The sequence below is a fragment of the Triticum urartu genome, chromosome 5A (assembly GCF_056163025.1).
Source record: "Triticum urartu cultivar PI428250 chromosome 5A, HENAU_Tu73, whole genome shotgun sequence".
Taxonomy (NCBI): Eukaryota; Viridiplantae; Streptophyta; class Magnoliopsida; order Poales; family Poaceae; genus Triticum; species Triticum urartu.
Window position 1 is genome coordinate 558,079,629 of NC_141877.1, and position 10,095 is coordinate 558,089,723.

Genomic DNA, 10,095 nt, shown 5'->3' on the forward strand with positions numbered 1-10,095 from the left:
AAATTTACTTTAGATTTTTCGGATTTCGTTTAGATAGTTTTCTTTTGTTTTTCTGCGCGCGAAACCGATTTTTTTTTAAAAAAAAGGGAGACCGCAGGCCCAGCCACCAGCCCCGCCGCCAGGCCGAGTCCCAGCGGGACTCCAAGCCGCTGCCGCCTCCCCTTGCCCCTTCCCCAAGTCTCTAGCCCCCCCCCCCACCTATATAAATACCCAACACCCCCCCCCCTCTCCTCCCCAAGCCGCCGCCGCCTCTAGCCAAGACGCCACCCGCGCCCAAGCCGCAGCCCCGCCGCCGCCGCCCTAGCGCCGCCTAGCCGCCGACGCCGCCCTTGCCCCGCCGCCGCCGGAGTTCCGCCTCGCCGGAGGTAGCCCCGCGTCGCGCCTCTTTTTCTTTCCCTGGTTCGGTTTTTTTTCAGAAAACCGTTCCGTTTCTTTTCCGTTTTCTTTCTGGTTTTTTTTCCCGAAACCCTAGATCGGTTTTCTTTTCGTTTTCTTCAGTTTAGTTGTTTAGCGAGCGTTCGCTGGACCATTCGTCTTAACGAACGTGATCACCGGTTATTCCCTGTTAACGAACGTCCGTTCGTTTAACCGTTCGTCTCTTTCTTTTTGTCGGATTTATTCCGCGATCGCGATCTCAGATCCGATCCTCGTTCTAGTCTTTCTTCCCGCTCATTTATCGGAATCAGGTGATTCAAGTGCCTGGAGTTTCGTCTCGAAACCGCCGTTCCGTCTAATCAACTTGAACAAGCCTTTGCTACAGTAAAATTTGACCTAGTTTCAACTTGCTAGAACCGAGTTGTTTTCTTCCGCCGTTTGTTTTTCCATCGACTGTTCGGTTCTTTCTTTCTTGCAACCGGAGTTCTTAAGTTGAACTTTCTGGTTCGTTCTCTTGTTCGAGTTTTTCCTGTGCATTAGATGAGTACTTATTGTGTGCTTGTTGTTTGTCTGCGATAGATCACCCGGATTGCGCCGCTTGTTACTTCGAAACCCTAGGACTCGCGGATCATCAGCAAGGCAAGTAACACTTTGATCATACCTTTTCTACAACCCAGTTTTATTGCATTAGATCAATCCTCTCACATTGCATGATTAGGATCTAATTAAATTGTGGGATGGGAGGTAGATGAGGTAGTACCTATCACATGTATTATTATGAAACCTTTGGGAGTTACTTCTACGTTGCTTATTATGCCATGCTATGCTAGTAGACGTGGATTGGGTGAGTGTTATCCATGACAGATGTGAGTTTGTTAATTTTAATGGTTTACTTAAGGTGGCAACTTAAATACACATCTGGGTGGATTGAGGCACCTGATGTCTATCGGGACTTGCCTGTTTTTATTTTGGACCGCCACCCAGGCTCAAAGGGATCATAAGATCATTCATGCTAGTAACTTCCGTGTGCAGCCACAAGCCATTATGGGCTCTGGCATAGTTGACTAAGTTGTGCGAACTCTTACAGTGGTAGACTAGCAGATGTAGGGGATGTAGGTGGTACGGTCTACCCGATCGTAAGGTGCTAGCGCTTCTGAAAGACTATGTCTCAGTCATCCGTTTCTCAAACACCCTGTAGTGCGAGAAACCAAACGGAGGCGATCGAGTCTTGTGGGGAAAAGTGCGCAAACCTCTGCAGAGTGTACAAACTAATCATGATTAGCCGTGTCCCCGGTTATGGACAACTTGAGTATCTAGTACTTGAATATCATGTGAATCTCAACATGTTACTCTAATTAATATTAATGGGTTTTAATTACTTAATTGGGATCGGAATGCTGTCAACCATTCTCGATGTTTAACAACTACCATGATAGTTAAAAAAATTCATTCCTTTGCAGTAGGGAAAAACTGGCTTTACGCAAAACTGTAACCATAGAGCTTTCCACCAGCCATATATGCATGTAGTATAGCTATTTCATTCCATTACTCTCTATGTGTTACATTGCCAGCATATTCCATGTGCTGACCCGTTTTCGGGCTGCAACTTCTCATGTTGCAGACTTTTCAGACGACGAGTAAGGTGCTTTTAGGTCGTGGTTCTATACTCAGTGATGCCGTTGGAGTTGATGGACCCATTTATCTTCCGAGTCTTCCGCTGTTATCGTTATTAGATGGCCTTAAGCCATATTTATTGTAATAAGTTCCCTTTGAGACATCGATGTAATAACTGTGTGATTGCCACTCTGATATAAATCCTTCGATGTATTGTGTGGTGTCAGCATTACTGATCCAGGGATGACACCGGAGCACGGTAGACTTGATCCTTTCGGGTCGGGTCGCCACAGAGATGGTATCAGAGCACACGCTGACTGTAGGACACGACCACTAAGCTAAAGCCATAGATCACCATTCTCTTCTCATTTTCTAACTCCTCATCTTTTCTACCCTTTTAGGATGACGAACGCGAAGATTAAGTACGCTCAACCGGATGAAGGCACACCATTTGGATTTCACCTGAAGGAAGTCACCAAGTACCTGAACATTGGATTACCAAGCTTCACGGGAACCTTCAACGCCACTCTGCCTGAAGAGGAGCGCTGGAAGATCCGAGCTCACGTTCCGGGAAGGACATTCGCGCCAATCACGAAGCCTATAGATAGTGTTTTCAATGCACCAACCTGGAGTCTGGGAAGGAGCATGGCAGCTCATATCACCATAGGACGCATTGGAGAAGTTTATCAAGAAGACCTCAAGGACACTATCTACCAGATTTGCGGACGCCGAGATGAACAATGGGAGTTAGTCAGCACCAAGAAGGATAGATCCATTGCATCTTTCATCCAGGAGTTAAACCAGCACATACGACGCCACGAGAATCAGATGTGCAATGATATGATAGAGTTGAAGAATGCGAAGGCAAGGATCATCGAGCTAGAAGGAGAACTGAAGTCTACACTTAAGGACTACATGGACGAGATCGTAGCTCTAGCAAGACACAATGGCGATCTTAAGCAGGAGATTGAAGAACTCAAGAGGAAGTTAGCATCCAAGGAGGAAGACGAGTATGTCGCATGTCCGGACAACTACATCATCATGGACGACACCGATTCGGATCCAAGTGAACCCGACTTTGAAGACGAAGCTGGAGCAGATATCATGGAGTCTTCCACCGGTTCAAATTTCTAGATGACCACCAGATAGTAGTAGCATTCCCCCCCCCCTGTAAACATTATAGTCGAGCACTTTTGCGATAGTTTTAGACCGATTGTAAGCCCTTGTTTGATTGAATGAAGTGATTTTGTGTGCATTTGCTCATGTGCATTGGGGTAGTGTTTTCCCTTTTAGACCTCACTCTATTCTTAATTCTCGTCTTTTCTAAACCCTCAGATGCCTCTGAGACGTGACAATGGATTCCCACCGGAGCTCACTCAGTTGATCCAGCAGCAGAATCAATTGATGCAGATGTTAGTTCAGAACCAGCAGAACAACAACAACCCACCACCACCACCGCCACCTGTTGACCACTTAGCCCGTTTTCTTAGGCTGAATCCACCGGTGTTTTCCAGTAGCACCGAGCCGATAGTAGCAGACGATTGGCTCCGCAAGATAGGAAGGGAGTTGACCACTGCAGGATGCACAGATGGTGAGAAAGTGAAGTTTGCCGCTCACCAGCTTGACGGACCCGCGGCAGCATGGTGGGAGAATTTCACAGCCACTTACCCAGTTGACACTGTCACATGGGATCAGTTTCAGCAACCTTTCCGCACTGTCCATGTTTCAGCAGGAGCTATGGCCATGAAAAAGCGTGAGTTTCACAACTTACGCCAAGGAGGAAGGACAGTTGGCCAGTACGTTGACGATTTCAGCAAGTTAGCACGTTATGCCCCAGATGACGTTGCTACGGATGCAGCTAAGCAAGAGAAGTTTCTGGAAGGACTGAATGATGAACTAAGCATGCAATTGATGGTAGCAAGTTTCAACAACTACCAGGAGTTGGTAAATCGTGCCATCATGATTGAAGGAAAGCAACAGCAGATTGAGAACCGTAAGAGGAAGTATGGACAGGGGAAGTATAACTCTGGAGCCCAGCAGAAGCCCCGTTTTACCCCTAAACCGGGATTTCAGTTTCAGCACACCCATGGAGGAGGTAGTTCGCACAACCATAATGGCCACAAGAATGGTAATGGGAATGGAGGAAGCAACGGCCAGAACCGTACCACCCCATCGACCCCAACCAAGAGAGACCTGAGTCAAGTCACTTGTTTCAAGTGTTCCAAGACCGGACATTATGCCAATGAATGTCCCGAAGGCCAGAATGGAAATGGAAATGGAAGCTCTGGGAAGAAGCCGAACCCTTTCAATAGGGGACAGGTGAACCACGTTAATGTGGAGGAGGTTGAAGATCAGCCTGATGCAGTAATCGGTAAGTTTCTGGTTAAGTCATTTACCGCACTCGTTCTTTTTGATACTGGTGCATCGCATTCATACATATCAAGGGGATTTGTGGATAAATATAACTTGCCAATCCAAGCCCTTAGGTCACCCATGTTAGTAAGCTCACCAGGAGCGGAGTTTATGGCTAGACGATGGTGTGATCGGCTACCATTAAGGATTGGTAACTATGTGTTTCCCTCAGACCTAATAGTATTGGAATCTCAAGGATTGGATGTGATATTAGGCATGGATTGGTTATCAAAGTATGAAGGAAACATTGAATGCGCTAGTAAGTCAATTTTGCTTACACACCAGAAGGAAGAAGGATCAAGTATGTATCCCGGCATGTGCCAAACAGGACACAAGTAAACTGCCTAACAGGAGTTGTGCAAGAAGAAGTACCAGTGGTAAAGGATTTTCCTGATGTATTTCCTGAGGAATTGCCAGGAATGCCACCGGATAGAGCCATTGAGTTTTTGATTGAGTTATTGCCAGGTACAGGCCCAATATCGAAGCGACCGTACTGGATGCCAGCAAAGGATTTGGTGGAAATTAAGAATCAGATTACGGAGTTACTGGATAAAGGTTACATTCGCCCAAGTTCTTTGCCTTGGGGATCACCCGTACTTCTAGTGGAAAAGAAGGATGGATCATTAAGGATGGTTGTAGATTATCGGGGATTGAATGAAGTAACCATCAAGAACAAGTACCCACTGCCAATGATCAACGATCTATTTGATCGGTTGCAAGGAGCTAAAGTGTTTTCCAAGATCGATTTGCGATCAGGGTACCATCAATTGAAGATTCGGGAGCAGGACATACCTAAGACAGCATTCACCACGAGATATGGACTGTATGAGTATACCGTTATGTCATTTGGATTGACTAACGCACCTGCCTATTTTATGAACCTGATGAACAAAGTGTTTATGGAGTTTTTGGATAAGTTCGTCGTAGTGTTCATTGATGACATCCTGGTTTATTCAAAGAATGAAGAGGAGCATAAGGAACATTTGCGTTTGGTTTTGGAGAAACTAAGGGAACATCAGTTATACGCCAAATTCAGCAAATGTGAGTTTTGGTTGAAGGAAGTTGGATTCCTCGGACACCTTATATCCGGAGAGGGTATAGCAGTTGACCCCACTAAGGTTGAGACCGTAACCGAATGGGAATCACCAACGACAGTTGGAGAGATCCGGAGTTTTCTTGGACTCGCAGGATACTATCGGAGATTCATTGAGAACTTTTCAAAGATTGCAAAGCCTATGACTGAATTGTTGAAGAAGGATACTAAGTTCAATTGGACTGAGGAATGTGAGGCTAGTTTCCAGGAGTTTAAGAAACGCTTGGTTACCTCACCAGTATTGACTTTGCCAGATCAGACCAAGGATTATGAGGTGTATTGCGACGCTTCACGTCGAGGACTTGGAGCAGTGCTTATGCAGGAAGGAAGAGTTGTTTCGTATGCTTCACGGCAACTGAAGCCTCATGAGTTGAATTATGCCCCGCATGATTTGGAGTTAGCAGCCGTAGTGCATGCATTGAAAACGTGGAGACATTTCCTCATTGGAAATCATTGTGAGGTGTACACGGATCACAAGAGTTTGAAGTACATTTTCACGCAGAAGGAGTTGAACCTCAGACAAACGAGATGGTTGGAACTCATCAAGGATTATGACATAAGATTGCATTACCATCCCGGAAAAGCTAATGTAGTAGCTGACGCATTGAGCCGTAAGAGCCATGTCAATACTCTAATGACGGGGAAAATACCCAAGGAGTTAGCAGAAAACCCTCGTGAGCTATGTTTGGAAATAGTTCCGAGAGGCTATGTAGTAGCATTGGAGATTCAGTCAACATTGATGGATAAAATCAGAGAAGCTCAGAAATCTGACAAGGAGATTGCTGCTATAAAAGAGAAATTGAGAGAAGGAAAAGCAAAGGAATTTCGTGAGGATGAGCACGATACCTTATGGTTTGAGGACCGTGTTTATGTGCCAAATGACCCAGAGATCAGGAAGTTGATTTTGCAAGAGGCACATGATTCACCATATTCGATTCACCCAGGGAATACCAAGATGTATTTGGATTTGAAGGAAACATTCTGGTGGACCGGAATGAAGAAGGATATTGCAGCATATGTAGCAGTTTGTGACGTATGTCAGAGAGTAAAGGCAGAGCATCAGAAGCCAGCAGGGTTGTTACAACCATTGCCGATACCCGAATGGAAGTGGGATAAGATAGGCATGGATTTTATCACAGGACTACCCAGGACGAAAGCAGGCTATGACTCGATATGGGTAGTAGTTGATCGTTTGATGAAGATAGCACATTTCATTCCAGTTAAGACCACTTACACCAGTGCTAAGTTGGCGAAGATATACATGACTAGGATCATTTGTTTGCATGGAGTTCCGAGGAGTATCGTATCAGATAGAGGAACCCAATTTACCTCAAAGTTTTGGAATCAGTTGCATGAAACTTTAGGAACCAGACTGGAGTTCAGCACAGCTTTTCACCCGCAAACAGATGGACAGGCCGAGAGAGTCAATCAGATTTTGGAAGATATGCTGAGAGCTTGTGCACTAGATTATGGATCTAGTTGGGACGATAACTTGCCGTATGCGGAGTTTTCTTATAACAACAGTTACCAAACCAGTTTGAAGATGGCACCTTTCGAAGCTTTATACGGAAGGAGGTGCAGGACACCGTTGTCATGGGACGAAGTTGGAGACCGTCAGTTCTTTGGACCAGATTTGATTAAGGAGTCTGAACGGAAAGTTAAGTTGATTCACGATAGGCTCAAGGTAGCCCAGTCCAGGCAGAAGAGCTACGCAGATTCTAAACGCAAGGAGACAGTCTACGAAACCGGAGACAGAGTTTATCTCCGAGTATCCCCACTTCGAGGAGTTAAGCGCTTTGGAGTTAAGGAAAAGTTAGCACCGCATTTCGTTGGACCGTACAAGATCTTGCAACGTATGGGAGAAGTCGCTTATAAGTTGGAATTACCAGAGGAGCTGTCAGGAGTTCATGATGTATTCCATGTTTCTCAGCTGAAGGAATGTCACGCCGAGATGGCGGAGGTACCGCTAAGAGATACAGGACCGCTTGAAGCGATTCAGTTGAAGTACAACTTAACATATGAGGAGAAGCCAGTCAAGATTCTCGATTATGCCAGAAGAATTACCCGCAGCAAGGTTATCAAGTTTTGCAAAGTTCAGTGGAACCACCACTCAGAGGATGAAGCCACCTGGGAAAGAGAAGAAGATTTGCTCAAGGACCACCCTCACCTATTTTCTAGCCAACCCGAATCTTGAGGGCGAGATTCATCTTAAGGGGGGTAGGTTTGTAACATCCCAAATTTGCAATTTGGAATGTTATACACTAGATCATCATGCATATCATATTTTCATGCATTTTGGTTGATCCTAGAAATTTCACGCAACTCAAGGACCCACGGAGAGAGTTGGAGATTTCGTTATTTTCATATTTGAGAGTTTTCTCGAATTTGAAAAGAGGATCATTTGATTTATTTATTTCATCTTCAATTATTTTTCCAATATCAAAATATGAGAGAGGGAAATAATATGACTTTTCCCAAATTTAGGAAAAAAATGAAGATTTAATAAATAAATCAACTTTTGGTTTTGCCGGAGTTTTGTTTGCTTTTTATTTGGATAGGGAAAAATCCACGTTTTCAAAAATTGCATTTTAGGCCCGGAGAAAAGTTCTTTTTGTTCGACTCATTTTTAGGAGTCGGGGAAAATTTACTTTAGATTTTTTGGAGTTCGTTTAGATAGTTTTCTTTTGTTTTTCTGCGCGCGAAACCGATTGAAAAAAAAAAGGAGACCGCAGGCCCAGCCGCCTGGGCCAAGGCCGGCCCAGCCGCGCGCGCCAGCCGCCAGCCCCGCCGCCAGGCCGAGTCCCAGCAGGACTCCAAGCCGCCGCCGCCTCCCCTTGCCCCTTCCCCAAGTCTCTAGCCCCCCCCCCACCTATATAAATACCCAACACCCCCCCCCCTCTCCTCCCCAAGCCGCCGCCGCCTCTAGCCAAGCCGCCACCCGCGCCCAAGCCGCAGCCCCGCCGCGGCCGCCCTAGCACCGCCGCCGCCGCCCTAGCGCCGCCTAGCCGCCGACGCCGCCCTTGCCCCGCCGCCGCCGGAGTTCCGCCTCGCCGGAGGTAGCCCCGCGCCGCGCCTCTTTTTCTTTCCCTGGTTCGGTTTTTTTTCAGAAAACCGTTCCGTTTCTTTTCCGTTTTCTTTCCGGTTTTTTTTTCGAAACCCTAGATCGGTTTTCTTTTCGTTTTCTTCGGTTTAGTTGTTTAGCGAGCGTTCGCCGGACCATTCGTCTTAACGAACATGATCACCGGTTATTCCCTGTTAACGAACGTCCGTTCGTTTAACCGTTCGTCTCTTTCTTTTCGTCGGATTTATTCCGCGATCGCGATCTCAGATCCGATCCTCGTTCTAGTCTTTCTTCCCGCTCGTTTATCGGAATCAGGTGATTCAAGTGCCTGGAGTTTCGTCTCGAAACCGCCGTTCCGTCTAATCAACTTGAACAAGCCTTTGCTACAGTAAAATTTGACCTAGTTTCAACTTGCTAGAACCGAGTTGTTTTCTTCCGCCGTTTGTTTTTCCATCGTCTGTTCGGTTCTTTCTTTCTTGCAACCGGAGTTCTTAAGTTGAACTTTCTGGTTCATTCTCTTGTTCGAGTTTTTCCTGTGCATTAGATGAGTACTTATTGTGTGCTTGTTGTTTATCTGCGATAGATCACCTGGATTGCGCCGCTTGTTACTTCGAAACCCTAGGACTCGCGGATCATCAGCAAGGCAAGTAACACTTTGATCATACCTTTTCTACAACCCAGTTTTATTGCATTAGATCAATCCTCTCACATTTCATGATTAGGATCTAATTAAATTGTGGGATAGGAGGTAGATGAGGTAGTACCTATCACCTGTATTATTATGAAACCTTTGGTAGTTACTTCTACGTTGCTTATTATGCCATGCTATGCTAGTAGACGTGGATTGGGTGAGTGTTATCCATGACAGATGTGAGTTTGTTAATTTTAATGGTTTACTTAAGGTGGCAACTTAAATACACATCTGGGTGGACTGAGGCACCTGATGTCTATCGGGACTTGCCTGTTTTTATTTCGGACCGCCACCCAGGCTCAAAGGGATCATAAGATCATTCATGCTAGTAACTTCCGTGTGCAGCCACAAGCCATTATGGGCTCTGGCATAGTTGACTAAGTTGTGCGAACTCTTACAGTGGTAGACTAGCAGATGTAGGGGATGTAGGTGGTACGGTCTACCCGATCGTAAGGTGCTAGCGCTTCTGAAAGACTATGTCTCGGTCATCCGTTTCTCAAACACCCTGTAGTGCGAGAAACCAAACGGAGGCGATCGAGTCTTGTGGGGAAAAGTGCGCAAACCTCTGCAGAGTGTACAAACTAATCATGATTAGCCGTGTCCCCGGTTATGGACAACTTGAGTATCTAGTACTTGAATATCATGTGAATCTCAACATGTTACTCTAATTAATATTAATGGGTTTTAATTACTTAATTGGGATCGGAATGCTGTCAACCATTCTCGATGTTTAACAACTACCATGATAGTTAAAAAAATTCATTCCTTTGCAGTAGGGAAAAACTGGCTTTACGCAAAACTGTAATCATAGAGCTTTCCACCAGCCATATATGCATGTAGTATAGCTAT